Source organism: Triticum aestivum, chromosome 3D (assembly GCF_018294505.1).
Source record: "Triticum aestivum cultivar Chinese Spring chromosome 3D, IWGSC CS RefSeq v2.1, whole genome shotgun sequence".
NCBI lineage: Eukaryota > Viridiplantae > Streptophyta > Magnoliopsida > Poales > Poaceae > Triticum > Triticum aestivum.
The window spans coordinates 543,009,703-543,026,112 of record NC_057802.1 but is presented as its reverse complement, the minus strand read 5'-3'; positions in this window follow the sequence as shown (position 1 = coordinate 543,026,112).

Genomic DNA, 16,410 nt, shown 5'->3' with positions numbered 1-16,410 from the left:
ATGAGTTCGTTTGTCCCTCGAGCCCCGTCGCCTGGGCAACATCCCCTCCGACAAGCCACCACGCTGGTCTCCTCCAGGTCGTGTGTGCCGTCTCATCTCCGCGGCCTACCCATTCGATCTTTTGCCTACAGCTTCCCCATCCTCCCCGTGGCCACTACGCGTCCTGGATTAATGTTCCATTACACCGTGCCGTGTTAAGCAAATTTCTGGAATGGATGCTCATTAATTGGTAGCACTTACTGTTGGCCAGCTATGGAAGGAGAGGGATAGAGATGGACGATCCAGGAGCGTTACCGTCTTCATGCTCCACAAAAGGGAGGTGGGCGAGGAGGAAAGGACAGAAGTCAGAGCAAGCATATGTGGCATCATCAGACTGGAACTACTTGGAGAAGTTCCTTTGTAGTTGAGGCTGGATCCCATTCATAGCATACCTTGGGGGAGTTCTGGTGTGAAAACCGCATCATTTCCTTCGTCGGAATTCTCCTGCTCTTTGCTGGGTCAGAAAGTGGCTTGAACACAGACACAAAACCAGAAATTTTCACAAAAATTAAAAGTGGCTTGAACACAGACACAAAACCAGGAACTCTCACAAAAATTACTCAGATCTACCCATTGGAGCCAGCAAAAATTGCAAAGATATACGGATTGATACCAATTAATAGGGACCATAGAGGTTACAAAGATCGATCGGTAACTTCATGTACTCGCCGGATGCAGCCAGATGGGCGTCCGGTAGCCATTAAGGAGCTAGAGGTTGAGGACGTCGGATGCAGCCAGATGGGCGTCCGGTCGACTCGTTGGATGGGTCCTCCACGTACTGGCCGGCATCTATCTCTCTCTCTCTCTCTATCTATCTATCTATCTATCTATCTATCTGTCTCTCTAAAAAGTAAAAACATGCGGGACCATGAGACCCTGCCGCAGAAGCGTTTGGTGGCGAGTGCTACGGTACCTCTGCTTCCTTGGCCATGCATTGACAAGCGATGTTGGAGCCTTGGACACGGCGTGCGAACATGCAGCTACAGGTTGAGGAGGCCAGCTGCGTCCAGATCTGTAACGATAGAAAATTTTATTGCATGTTTTATTTACAAAGTAACCTATCATCAATCGAAATGCGGCCAGAGTAACCTGCAAAACACCTAGGTGCCTACTGAAATATGTCCGGAATAACCAGAAACCTAAGCAGAAGAACTGCCCCCGAAGCAAATCAACATCACACAAGATTTTATCAGGCGCAACAATGGCCTGCAGCAGCGATCAGACAAGATGCTTTACCTAAAAGCTTGTGAACCATGATGAGTTGATGATGACCAATTTGTCCATTTGAAAAACATGGTAGCAATAGCTGTGGAACACACAGGGGATTACCCGCTAAGAGGACACCATACAGAAACAAGGTTACAACCAGCTCAGCAGGAGATAAACAACATAAGTATATACAGGTAGAACCTGATAAGGCAGGAGTAAACGTTGATTTCTTGTACACAACACTACATAAGTTACATGCTCATCCATTTGCATATTTCTACTTCTCTATACTATATGTGCCATAATATAAAATGGGACTTCCATATATGGTGTATTCAAGTCTCATCAGACATCACAAATATTATGCCCTAATTTTCAGCATTAACTGGGTGTTAGAACCTTAACTTTGAGCATTAGAACCTTAACTTTGAGCATTAGTATGAATTCACACACACATGTTAGCAAGATCAGAAGCTTTCGATTTAACTTGAATTTGAATAAAAATTTGCTAACACAAAAGTATCATGATACATCGGATCATTTATAGTGAAAAGTAAATGGTCATGACAAGTAAATAATTGCACACAAGACATCATAGTGTAAATACTCAATATATATGTATGCTGCTGAAACATCTATGGACATATTACATTAAGCACTCTCAATGCAATTTTTAGAAATACCCATTTTTACATACACTGTTGGAGGTGCCAAAATTCGGGCTAGGGTTGCGGTCGGCGCCGGGCCTCTCGCCGCTCCTGCTCCCTTTTGAATCCTTCTTGGGCGCGATAGTGCGGTGCGGGACGAACGGGATCTGGTATATATATATAATCCCTTCGTTTCTAAATATAGGTGTGTTAGATCAGAGTTCTAGAAACCTAGTAAATCATTTCTTATCATCATCTGGTTTGGTCAATAAGGATAAATAGACGCATAGAATTTTCACAGGTGTAACAAAACTTTGATCAGGTAACATGTTAAAAAGGTCTAACAAAGCCAAATTTCTTGAGTCGCAGTAAGACAAAACGATTTACCTGAAAGCTGAGCCAAGAGAAGTGTCTAGATCAATTTGTCCAATCCAAGAAACACCATAGCGACATGCTTGGCTGCAACCATAAAGAAACCATGAAATATCATATTTAACTAGTCCAACAAGCATGTCCAGGGACTTGACGGCCCGGGCCGCGAGATCTAGCCAACTTGCCTGCTCCTGGAGGTCGGCGTGGACCTGGCTGAAGGCCGTGAACGCTCGTCGGCGGCCCCCTCCGGAAGCGTCGGCCGGCAGGTTCTGGTTCGGGCTAGAGTTGCGGTCGACGTCGGGCCTCTCGCCGTCGCTGCTCCCTTTTGAATCCTCTTTGGGTGTGATAGTGCGCTGCGGGACGAAAAGGACAGAAGTCGGAGCAAGCATGTGTGGCATCATCAGACTGGAACTACTTGGAGAAGTTCCTTTGTAGTTAAGGCTGGATCCAATTCATAGCATACCTTGGGGGAGTTTTGGATTTGAAATGGCACCTGGTGTGAAAACCGCATCATTTCCTCCGTTGGAATCCTCGTGCTCTTGCTGGGTCAGAAAGTGGCTTCAACACAGACACAAAACCAGGAATTTTCACAAAAACTAAAAAGTGGCTTGAACACAAACACAAAACCAGGAACTTTCATAAAAATTACTCAGATCTACCCATTGGGGCCAACAAAACTTGCAAAGATATACCGATTGATGCCAATTAATAGGGACCATAGAAGTTACAAAGATCGATCGGTAACTTCATGTACTGGCCGGATACAGCCAAATAGGCGTCCGGTAGCCATTAAGGAGCTAGAGGTTGAGGACGCTGAATACAGCTAGATGGGTGTCCGGTCGACTCGTTGGATGGGTCCTCCATGTACTGGCTGGCATCTCTCTCTCTCTTTCTAAAAAGTAAAAACATGCGGGACCATGAGGCTCTCCCGCAGAAGCCTTTAGCGGCGAGTACTACGTTACCTCTGCTTGCTTGGCCATGCATTGACGGTGTGCATTCATGTAGTGAATGAATGCATGCAGCTACAGGTTGAGGAGGCCAGCTGCATCCAGATCTGTAACGATACAAAAGTTTTATTGCATGTTTTGTTTACAAAGTACCCTATTATCAATCGAAATGCGGCCAGAGTAATCTGCAAAACACCTAGGTGCCTACTGAAATATACCCGAAGTAACCAGAAACCTAAGCAAAAGAACTGCCCCCGAAGCAAATCAACATCACACAAGATTTTATCAGGCGCAACAATGGAAGATGCTTTACCTGGAAGCTCGTGAATCATGACGAGTTGATGATGACCAATTTGTCCATTTGAAAAACATGGCAGCAACAGCCTGTAGACCACACAGGGGATTACCCGCTAAGAGGACACCATACAGAAACATGGTTACAACCAGCTCAGCAGGAGATAAACAGCATCAGTATATACAGGTAGAACCTAATAAGGCAGGAGTAAAGGTCGATTTCTTGCACACAACACTACATAAGTTACATCCTCATCCATTTGCATATTTCTACTTCTTTATACTATATGTGCAATAATATGAAATGGGACTTTCATATATGGTATATTCAAGTCTCATAAGACATCAAGATCATTATGCCCTAATTTTCAGCATTAACCGGGTGTTAGAACTTTAACTTTGAGCATTAGTATGAATTCACACACACATGTTAGCAAGATCAGAAGGTTTCAATTTAACTTGAATTTGAACAAAAATTTGCTAACACAAAAGTATCATGATACATCAGATCATTTACTGTGAAAAGTAAATGGTCATGACATGTAAATAATTGCACACAAGACATCATACTATAAATACTCACCATATATGTATGCTGCTAAAACATCTATGGACATATTACATTAAGTACTTTCAATGCAATTTTTAGAAATACCCATTTTTACGTACACTGTTGGAGGTGCCAAAATTCTACAAGGAATACCAATAGCCCATTATACGAAACCCTAAACAAAAATACAATTGCCAAATCTGAGTTCTCGAGACCCAAGACATCTAAAAATACAAATACTAAAGTATGTAAAAAAGAGTGGTGCACAGGTACAAAGGAACCCTACATTTTCAATTCAGGTGACTAGATTAAGAAGCATAGACGTGTGGTTGTATAGTAGAGGTACAAAGGAACCCTACATTTTTCACGACTCACGCCACCTCGAACACCACAGCGTAATGGTGTGTCCGAACATCGTAACTGCACTTTATTAGATATGGTGCGATCTATGATGTCTCTTACTGATTTACCGCTATCGTATTGGGGTTATGCTTTAGAGTCAGTTGCATTCGCGTTAAATAGGGCACTAGCTAAATTCGTTGAGACGACACCATATGAACTGTGGTTTGGCAAGATACCCAAGTTGTCGTTTCTTAAAGTTTGGGGCTGCGATGCTTATATGAAAAAGCTTCAACCTGATAAGCTCAAACCCAAATCGGAGAAATGTGTCTTCATAGGATACCCAAAGGAAACTGTTGGATACACCTTCTATCACAGATCTGAAGGTAAGATATTCGTTGCTAAAAATGGATCCTTCCTAGAGAAGGAGTTTCTCTCAAAAGAAGTGAGTGGGAGGAAAGTAGAACTTGATGAGGTAATTGTACCTTCTCCCGAATTGGAAAGTAGTCCATCACAGAAATAAGTTCTAGTGATTCCTACACCAATTAGTGAGGAAGCTAATGATGATGATCATGAAACTTCGGATCAAGTTACTACCGAACCTCATAGGTCAACCAGAGTAAGATCCGCACCAGAGTGGTACGATAATCCTGTTCTGGAGGTCATGTTACTTGACCATGACGAACCTACAAACTATGAGGAAGCGATGATGAGCCCAGATTCCGCGAAATGGCTTGAGGCCATGAAATCTGAGATGGGATCCATGTATGAGAACAAAGTATGGACTTCGGTTGACTTGCCCGATGATCGGCAAGCAATAGAGAATAAATGGATCTTCAAGAAGAAGACTGACGCTGACGGTAATGTTACTGTCTACAAAGCTCGACTTGTTGCGAAAGGTTTTCGACAAGTTCAAGGAGTTGACTACGATGAGACCTTCTCACCCGTAGCGATGCTGAAGTCCGTCCGAATCATGTTAGCAATTGCCGCATTTTATGATTATGAAATTTGGCAAATGGATGTAAAGACTGCATTCCTGAATGGATTTCTGGAAGAAGAGTTTTATATGATGCAACCTGAAGGTTTTATCGATCCAAAGGATTCTAACAAAGTGTGCAAGCTCCAGCGATACATTTATGGACTGGTGCAAGCCTCTCAGAGTTGGAATATACGCTTTGATAGTGTATCAAAGCATATGGTTTTATACAGACTTTTGGAGAAGCCTGTATTTACAAGAAAGTGAGTGGGAGCTCTGTAGCATTTCTGATATTATATGTAGATGACATATTGTTGATCAGAAATGATACTGAATTTCTGGATAGCATAAAAGGATACTTGAATAAGAATTTTTCAATGAAAGACCTCGGTGAAGCTGCTTATATATTGGGCATCAAGATCTATAGAGATAGATCAAGACGCTTAATTGGACTTTCACAAAGGACATACCTTGATAAAGTTTTGAAGAACTTCAAAATGGACCAGTCAAAGAAAGGGTTATTGCCTGTGTTACAAGGTGTGAAGTTGAGAGAAAATGAAAGTCATTCCCTATGCCTCAGCCATAGGTTCTATTATGTATGCAATGCTGTGTACCAGACCTGATGTGTGCCTTGCTATTAGTTTAGCAGGGAGGTACCAAAGTAATCCAGGAGTCGATCACTGGACAGCGGTCAAGAACATCCTGAAATACCTGAAAAGGACTAAGGATATGTTTCTCGTTTATGGAGGTGACAAAGAGCTCGTCGTAGACGGTTACATCAATGCAAGCTTTAACACTGATTCAGATGACTCTAAGTCACAAACCGGATACGTATTTATATTGAATGGTGGAGCTATTAGTTGGTGCAGTTGCAAGCAGAGCGTCGTGGCGGGATCTACGTGTGAAGCGGAATACATAGTTGTTTCAGAAGCAGCAAATGAAGGAGTCTAGATGAAGGAGTTCATATCCGATCTAGGTGTCATACCTAGTGCATCGGGTCCAATGAAAATCTTTTGTGACAATACTGGTGCAATTGCCTTGGCAAAGGAATCCATATTTCACAAGAGAACCAAGCACATCAAGAGACGCTTCAATTCCATCCGTGATCAAGTCAAGGAGGGAGACATAGAGATTTGCAAGATACATAAGGATCTGAATGTTGCAGACCCGTTGACTAAGCCTCTCTCATGAGCAAAACATGATCAGCACCAAGACTCCATGGATGTTAGAATCATTACTATGTAATCTAGATTATTGACTATAGTGCAAGTGGGAGACTGAAGGAAATATGCCCTAGAGGCAATAATAAAGTTGTTATTTATATTTCCTTATATCATGATAAATGTTTATTATTCATGCTAGAATTGTATTAACCAGAAACTTAGTACATGTGTGGATACATAGACAAACAGAGTGTCCCTAGTATGCCTCTACTTGACTAGCTCGTTAATCAAAGATGGTTAAGTTTCCTAGCCATAGACATGTGTTTTCATTTGATGAACGGGATCACATCATTAGAGAATGATGTGATGGATAAGACCCATCCGTTAGCTTAGCATAATGATCGTTTAGTTTTTCTGCTATTGCTTTCTTCATGACTTATACATGTTCCTCAGACTATGAGATTATGCAACTCCCGAATACCGGAGGAACACCTCGTGTGCTATCAAACGTCACAACATAACTGGGTGATTATAAAGATGCTCTACAGGTGTCTCCGATGGTGTTTGTTGAGTTGGCATAGATCGAGATTAGAATTTGTTACTCCGTGTATCGAAGAGGTATCTCTAGGCCCTCTCGGTAATGCACATCACTATGAGCCTTGCAAGTAATGTGACTAATGAGTTAGTCATAGGGTGATGCATTACGGAACGAGTAAAGAGACTTGCCGGTAATGAGATTGAACTAGGTATGATGATACCGACGATCGAATCTCGGGCAAGTAACATACCAATGACAAAGGGAACAACGTATGTTGTTATGCGGTTTGACCGATAAAGATCTTCGTAAAATATGTAGGAGCCAATATGAGCATCCAGGTTCCGCTATTGGTTATTGACCGGAGATGTGTCTCGGTCATGTCTACATAGTTCTCGAACCCGTATGGTCCGCACGCTTAACGTTCGATGACGATTTGTATTATGAGTTTCGTGTTTTGATGAACCAAAGTTTGTTCGTAGTCCCGGATGAGATCACGGACATGACGATGAGTCTCAAAATGGTCAAGACATAAAGATTCATATATTGGAAGGCTACATTCGGACACCGGAATGGTTCGGGTCATTTCGGATAAGTTGCGGAGTAACGGGGGTTACCGGAACCCCCCCGGGAGGTTAATGGGCCACCATGGGCCTTAGTGGAGAAGAGAGAGGGCCGGCCAGGAGGTGGCGCCCTCCCCTTGCCCAATCCGAATTGGACAAGGGGTGGGGCGGCGCCCCCCTCCTTCCTTCTCTCCTCTTCCTCCTTCCCTTCTTCTCCTACTTGGAATAGGAAAGAGGGGGGCGAATCCTACTTGGACCGGGAGTTCAAGTAGGACTCCCCCCATGGCGCCCCCCTTGGGCCGGCCACCTCTCCTCCCCCCTTTATATACGTGGGAGGGGGCACCCCAAAGACACACCAAGTCTTTTCTTAGCCGTGTGCGCTGCCCCCCTCCACAGTTACACACCTCGGTCATATCGTCATAGTGCTTAGGCGAAGCCCTGCGCCGGTAACTTCATCATCACCGTCACCACGCCGTCGTGCTGACGGAACTCTCCCTCGGCCTCAACTAGATCAAGAGTTCGAGGGACGTCATCAAGCTGAACGTGTGTTGATCGCGGAGGTGACGTATGTTCGGTACTTGGATCGGTTGAATCAAGAAGACGTTCGACTACATCAACCGCGTTACTAAACGCTTCCGCTTTCGGTCTACGAGGGTATGTATACACACTCTACCCCTCTCGTTGCTATGCATCTCCTAGATAAATCTTGCATGATCGTAGGAAAAAATTTGAAATACTGCGTTCCCCAACAGTGGCATCCGAGCCAGGTCTATGCGTAGATTTTATATGCACGAGTAGAACACAATGAGTTGTGGACGATAATAGTCATACTGCTTACCAGCAACATCTTACTTTGATTCAGCAGTATTCTTGGATGAAGCGGCCCGGACCGACATTACATGACCGCGTTCATGAGACTGGTTCTACCGACGTGCTTCGCACACAGGTGGTTAGTGGGTGTCTGTTTCTCCAGCTTTAGTTGAATCGAGTTTGACTATGTCCGGTCCTTGTTGAAGGTCAAGACAGCACACTTGACGAAAAATCATTGTGGTTTTGATGCGTAGGTAAGAATGGTTCTTGCTAGAAGCCCGTAGCAGCCATGTAAAACTTGCAACAACAAAGTAGAGGACGTCTAACTTGTTCTTGCAGGGCATGTTGTGATGTGATATGGTCAAGACGTGATGATATATAAATTGTTGTATGAGATGATCATGTTTTGTAACAGTTATCGGCAACTGGCAGGAGCCATATGGTTGTCGCTTTATTGTATGAAATGCAATCGCCATGTAATTGCTTAACTTTATCACTATGCGGTAGCGATAGTCGTAGAAGAAATAGTTAGCGAGACGACAACGATGCTACGATGGAGATCAAGGTGTCAAGCCGGTGACGATTGTGATCATGACGGTGCTTTGGACATGGAGATCAAAGGCACAAGATGATGATGGCCATATCATATCACTTATATTGATTGCATGTGATGTTTATCCTTTATGCATCTTATTTTGCTTAGTACGGCGGTAGCATTATAAGATGATCTCTCATGAAATTTCAAGGTATAAGTGTTCTCCCTGAGTATCCACCGTTGCTACAGTTCGTCGTGCCGAGACACCACGTGATGATCGGGTGTGATAAGCTCTACGTTCACATCCAACGGGTGCAAGCCAGTTTTGCACACGCAGAATACTCGGGTTAAACTTGACGAGCCTAGCATATGCAGATATGGCCTCGGAACACTGAGACCGAAAGGTCGAGCGTGAATCATATAGTAGATATGATCAACATAGTGATGTTCACATTGAAAACTACTCCATCTCACGTGATGATCGGACATGGTTTAGTTGATTTGGATCATGTGATCATTTAGATGACTAGAGGGATGTCTATCTAAGTGGGAGTTCTTAAGTAATATGATTAATTAAACTTTAATTTATCATGAACTTAGTACCTGATAGTATTTTGCATGTCTATGTTGTTGTAGATAAATGGCCCGTGCTATTGTTCCTTTGAATTTTAATGCGTTCCTAGAGAAAGCTAAGTTGAAAGATGATGGTAGGAAATACACAGACTGGGTCCGTAACTCGAGGATTATCCTCATTGCTGCACAGAAGAATTACGTCCCGGAAGCACCGCTAGGTGCCAAACCCGCTGCAGGAGCAACTCCAGAGTTATGAACGTCTGGCAGAGCAAAGTTGATGACTACTCAATAGTTCAGTGTGACATGCTTTACGGCTTAGAACCGTGACTTCAACGTTGTTTTGAATGTCATGGAGCATATGAGGTGTTCCAGGAGTTGAGTTAATATTACAAGCAAATGCCCGGGTTGAGAGATATGAAGTCTCCAATAAGTTCTACAGCTGGAAAATGGAGGAGAATAGTTTTGTCAGTGAACATATACTCAGAATGTCTGGGTACCACAATCACTTGACTCAACTGGGAGTTAATCTTCCTGTTGATAGTGCCATTGACAGAGTTCTTCAATCAGTGCCACCAAGCTACAAAAGCTTCGTGATGAACTATAATATGCAAGGGATGGATAAGACAATTCCCGAGCTCTTCGCGATCTAAAGTCTGCAGAGGTAGAAATCAAGAAGGAGCATCAAGTGTTGATGGTTAACAAGACCACCAGTTTCAAGAAGAAGAGCAAAGGGAAGAAGGGGTACTTCAAGAAGAACGGCAAGCAAGTTGCTGCTCAAGTGAAGAAGCCCAAGTCTGGACCTAAGCCTGAGACCGAGTGTTTCTACTGCAAAGGGACTGGTCACTGGAAGCGGAACTGCCCCAAGTATTTGGCACATAAGAAGGATGGCAAAGTGAAAGGTATATTTGATATACATGTTATTGATGTGTACCTTACTAATGCTCGTAGTAGCGCCTGGGTATTTGATACTGGTTCTGTTGCTCATATTTGCAACTCGAAACAGGGGCTACGGATTAAGCGAAGATTGGCTAAGGACGAGGTGACGATGTGCGTGGGAAATGGTTCCAAAGTCGATGTGATTACGGTCGGCATGCTACCTCCACATCTACCTTCGGGATTAGTTTTAGACCTGAATATTGTTATTTGGTGCCAGCATTAAGCATGCACATTATATCTGGATCTTGTTTGATGCGAGACGGTTATTCATTTAAATCAGAGAATAATGGTTGTTCTATTTATACGAGTAATATCTTTTATGGCATGCACCCCTGATGAGTGGTTTATTTTTATTGAATCTCGATAGTAGTGATACACATATTCGTAGTATTCAAGCCAAAAGATACAAGTTTAATAATGATAGTGAAACTTATTTGCGGCAGTGCCGTTTAGGTCATATTGGTGTAAAGCGCATGAAGAAACTCCATGCTGATGGGCTTTTGGAATCACGTGATTATGAATCACTTGGTGCTTGCGAACCATGCCTCATGGGCAAGATGACTAAGACTCTGTTCTCCGAAACAATGGAGCGAGCAACAGACTTATTGGAAATAATACATACTAATGTATGCGCTCCAATGAGTGTTGATGCTCACGGCGGGTACCATTATTTTCTGACCTTCACAGATGATTTAAGCAGATATGGGTATATCTAATTGATAAAACATAAGTCTGAAACATTTTAGAAGTTCAAAGAATTTCAGTCTGAAGTGGAAAATCATCGTAACAAGAAAATAAAGTTTCTACGATCTGATCGTGGAGGTGAATATTTGAGTGATGAGTTTGGTCTTCGTTTGAAACAATGCGGAATAGTTTCGCAACTCACGCCACCTGCAACACCACAACGTAATGGTGCGATCTATGATGTCTCTTACTGATTTACCGCTATCGTTTTGGGGTTATGCTTTAGAGACGGCTACATTCACGTTAAATAGGGCACCATCTAAATCTGTTGAGACGACACCATATGAACTGTGGTTTGGCAAGAAACCCAAGTTGTCGTTTCTTAAAGTATGGGGCTGCGATGCTTATGTGAAAAAGCTTCAACCTGATAAGCTCGAACCCAAATCGGAGAAATTTGTCTTCATAGGATACCCAAAGGAAACTTTTGGGTACACCTTCTATCACAGATCCGAAGGCAAGATATTCATTGCTAAGAATGGATCCTTTCTAGAGAAGGAGTTTCTCTCGAAAGAAGTGAGTGGGAGAAAAGTAGAACTTGATGAGGTAATTGTACCTTCTCCCGAATTGCAAAGTAGTCTATCACAGAAATTAGTTCTAGTGATTCCTACACCAATTAGTGAGGAAGCTAATGATGATGATCATGAAACTTCGGATCAAGTTACTACCGAACCTCGTAGGTCAACCAGAGTAAGATCCGCACCAGAGTGGTACGGTAATCCTGTTTTCAAGGTCATGTTACTTGACCATGACAAACCTACAAACTATGAGGAAGTGATGATGAGCCCAGATTCCGCGAAATGGCTTGAGGCCATGAAATCTGAGATGGGATCCATGATTGAGAACAAAGTATGGACTTTGGTTGACTTGCCCGATGATCGGCAAGCAATAAAAAATAAATGGATCTTCAAGAAGAAGACTGACGCTGACGGTAATGTTACTGTCTACAAAGCTCAACTTGTTGCGAAAGGTTTTCGACAAGTTCAAGGAGTTGACTACGATGAGAGCTTCTTACCGTAGCGATTCTTAAGTCTGTGCGAATCATGTTAGCAATTGCCACATTTTATGATTATGAAATTTGACAAATGGATGTCAAAACTGCATTCCTTAATGGATATCTTAAAGAAGAGTTGTATATGATGCAAGAAGAAGATTTTGTCGATCCAGAAGGTGCTAACAAAGTGTGCAAGCTCCAGCGATCCATTTATGCACCGATGCAAGCCTCTCGGAGTTGGAATATACGCTTTGATAGTGTGATCAAAGCATATGGTTTTATACAGACTTTTGGAGAAGCCTCTATTTACAAGAAAGTGAGTGGGAGCTCTGTAGCATTTCTGGTATTATATGTATATGACATATTTTTGATCGGAAATAATACTGAATTTCTGGATAGCATAAAAGGATACTTGAATAAGAATTTTTCAATGAAAGACCTCGGTGAAGGTGCTTATATATTGGGCATCAAGATCTATAGAGATAGATCAAGACACTTAATTGGACTTTCACGAAGCACATACCTTGATAAAGTTTTGAAGAAGTTCAAAATGGATCAGTCCACTACTAGGAAAAGGCTAATTAGTGGCGCACATGTTTTGGCCATTAATGGCGCACTACAGGTGCGCCACTATCATCACGCCACTAGTAACAAGTACTAATGGCGCACCCCTGGTGCGCCATTAGTATACCAGACAATAGTGGCGCACCAGGCAGTGCGCCATTAGTATGTCCCCTGGTGCGCCATTACTATGCCTCCTAGGGGGCCATATTTACCTTGTGCTCTGGGTTACTAATGGCGCACTTCTAGATAATGCGCCACTAGTGTGTTTATTGCAGTGCGCCACTAAAGTGCAGTATGGTGCGCCACTAGTATGAATATTAGGAATTTTTTTGTTTTCTGATATTTGCACAGGTTACAAAATACATTACTGCACAGAATATAGACAACACAACATATAAACAGCAGATTTATCGAATACAATAGAAGATTAGTCTCTGTATACAATTCATCATATTAGTCTGCGAATTCAAAATACCGAATAAAGTTAGAACATTACAAGTCTCGAGACCGCGAGTAGCGAGTTTGTCTTCACATTACAAGTCGATATCGATCATCTAAACTACCATCACATAGAAGAGAGTTGCGGTCATCACGATCAGCATCATCGCGATGAAACCGGTTGTGACACCCCAAAATTTTGGCCTTATTTTGTTTATTAAAATATTGCCAGGAAATAAAACTTTTCCAATTTGTCAAGTTTTACCTTTTGTGATTTTGGATTTTTGCCTCTCGTGGGAGAAACCTTCAAGGGTATTGTTGGACTTGATTTCTCTCCATAATAAAACCTTTATTTATCAGTGGATTCAAATGTTGCAAGATTTATTTATTCAAAAAGCTTCATTTCTTTAAAATGATTCCTTTTGCATTTGGGGCCTATTTGCACTACAACCATTTGATAAATGCTCTTAAAAATTCCACCAAAATTTGGGGATGTCATGTGATGGTTCCAAATCACTTTTATGCAAAGATACCTTCTGGCCATTGGATATTTTGAGCTCTACACCAATTTTTCCAATCTGGTCCAGTAGGCACTTTTGCACTGCAACCCTATTAAATATTCCTTCAAAAATTCTTCCAAGTGTTTGGGGATGGCAGTGGATGCATACAATTCATCTTCAAGCAAAAACCCAATGATGTTCTTTGGAAAATTTGAGTGGATCAACCTCTTTTGCTTTCTGGTCCAAATTGGTGATTTGTACTGCAATCATATTTTTCCTTGCTCTAGTGACCCTGAGCTTTCTCCTACTTGTAGCCCTTCCTACCAAACTCTTAAGTCCAGGAGATTGGGCTCATTGGAGGTTTTGAAGTGCATGTTCTAAACCCCTTTTCTTTCTGCCCAAAACTGGAGTTTTGCAAAACTTGCACTATCAACTTTCTGTTTTTGCCAAACTAATCTCACCACCATCTCCTGTATCTAAAGAGACACTGATCTGGAGACTTTGGCCACTCCAAGAGTTGCCTAAGTGCACTTGACATTCTGTCGAACACCTGGGGTGCACAGTCAGTTTTGGCAAGCTCTCTGGTTTGCATTGTGGACTTGAACCCCTGGCCTATCAACCTTGTCCACTGAGCTCCTAGCCACCCCTACCCTTGTTCTGTTCCTTGCCAGCTTCACCCTCGAGCTCTAGAGCGCGCTGGCATTTCGTCGAGCAGGTGCCATGCGTGCTCTGGGCGCGCCCAGAGCGCACGTTTTGCACGCGCGCGCACTACGCCGACACGCCGCACTGCCACTCGACGCGACCCGACCCTGGCTCCCTCTGCATCGCTGAGCCACGCACTAGCCGCCCCCCTGCTCCACGATTCCTCTGGCGTCCTGCTGCGCCGCCCAAGCCACCAGCGCACGACAGCTGCCCCGGAGCACAGGCCGTGCTTATCCCCCCCGCTCGTCGGAACGCGTTCGTCGCCGCCACGATGCCCTGCAACTACAGGAAAGCGGTCGCCGGCGATCTTATCTGCTGCCACCGCGGAGCCAGCCTCGTCGCGCTATATAAAGGAACCCCGAGCCCCTCCGAACGTTCAGGCGACATCAGACACTCCCCGTAGAGCTTCCCGGGCAATAGATCGAACCGTAGTGGCCGTCTTCCTCAACTCCGGCCAACTCGACCGCCGCCAAGCCCCGGCGCGATTCATCGCAGCCAGCCACCCTTTCGCCAATCCAACGCCACCAGAAGCTTCCCCTAGTTCTTGCGGAGCCGCCCAGCTACCCAACTTCGATCGGAGGCCACCGGAGCACGAATGTCACTCCACCACCGTAGCTTCCCTCCGCCGCGAAGCTCGCCGCCGGCGATTCCTGTCGCCTCCGTCGACCCAACCACCACCTAAAGGACCGCCTCGGTCTAGCCGTTCCATCCCCGCCCTTGAATGCCCGTGAGGCGCCGCCGTTCGTCGCTGGCGATCGCCGGAGCCCCGCTCCCGTCGGGAAGAAGAGAAGAGAAGGAGGGAAGGAACGGTCAAACCTGGCCAGTGGGCCCTCTGGACCCACTGTCAGCAACCCGCGCAGCGCCCTCTCTCTGTTTAAGTGGAGGTGCAAACCCCCGCGTACGTCTCTCTGCTGCGAAAGCGTATTTCTGCTGAAGCGTTTTCCTTTTTTCTGGTTTTATTTAAAAACAGATTTGACCAAACTTTGACCGGCTATAACTTTTAAAATAAAACTCCAAATGAGTTGATTCTTTTTCCTACCTCTCTCAAATTTCATCTTGTTTATTTTAAGATTTATTTCAAAATTATTTGAGACAGGTTTTGGTACTGTGTTTGAAATATTTGTATTTGTGTATTTTGCAAAATAGGATTTTTGGAGGGAAAGGAAAGCTTCCAATAAGTGCATCCTTTGCATACTCTTGAAGGCAAGCATTTCTAAACTCTGGCATAATATTTGTTGTGGTGTTTGGATACGATCACAACACCTTTTGTCTTGGAGTATAAGTGACAGTTTATGTATCGATGTAGTCTCGTGCATGAGTGCACTTTGGAGTTGTTTGTGGCCAGCAATGGATACCCTGAGGATTTGGATCGCCCTCGTGAGCTTCTCTTGCACACCGGTAGGAAGCGGGAAAGTCGTGGTCTTGGGTAGACACGAGCTTGTCCCTAATCCCTCATTGTGACGAGTATGCCCGGCATAGCATGGTGAGGCTCGAGGAGTGGTGATTTATTTCACTAGTGGTAATATTGTTGGTGGATACTTGGATCACCTGAGTCGGTTGTAGACCGAGTCTTGTTCAATAGCTTCCTTCTTTGTCGGTACCACCACTTGTCCCGGCAGGGGACAGGGTATGGTTCAGTAGGTTGTCAACCCCTTTCCAAAGCACACACCGTACAGAGAGGCCGTGATGAAGGTCCCGTGGCCACGGATTAAAGCCTGTCATTCGGTTCGGGGGCATGGGTGTTTCCGGTTGGAGCCGAGGGGGGTTGCTCCCCTAGTTTGCGCGCGGTATAAATATTGTGATCCCATGCTACTCAAAGTTGTAGCCTCCCCACTTAGAGTTTTGCTTGGCAGGTGTCGTGGGTGATTCCAGGCACTGGTGAGTTAAGCTGGTGTGTGCAGGTCAGGCGTGTTTTCAATCAAAAGACCGTAGGCGGAATTAGTCCCGAGGGACTGAGTAATCCCGTTACTCGTGGAAAATGGT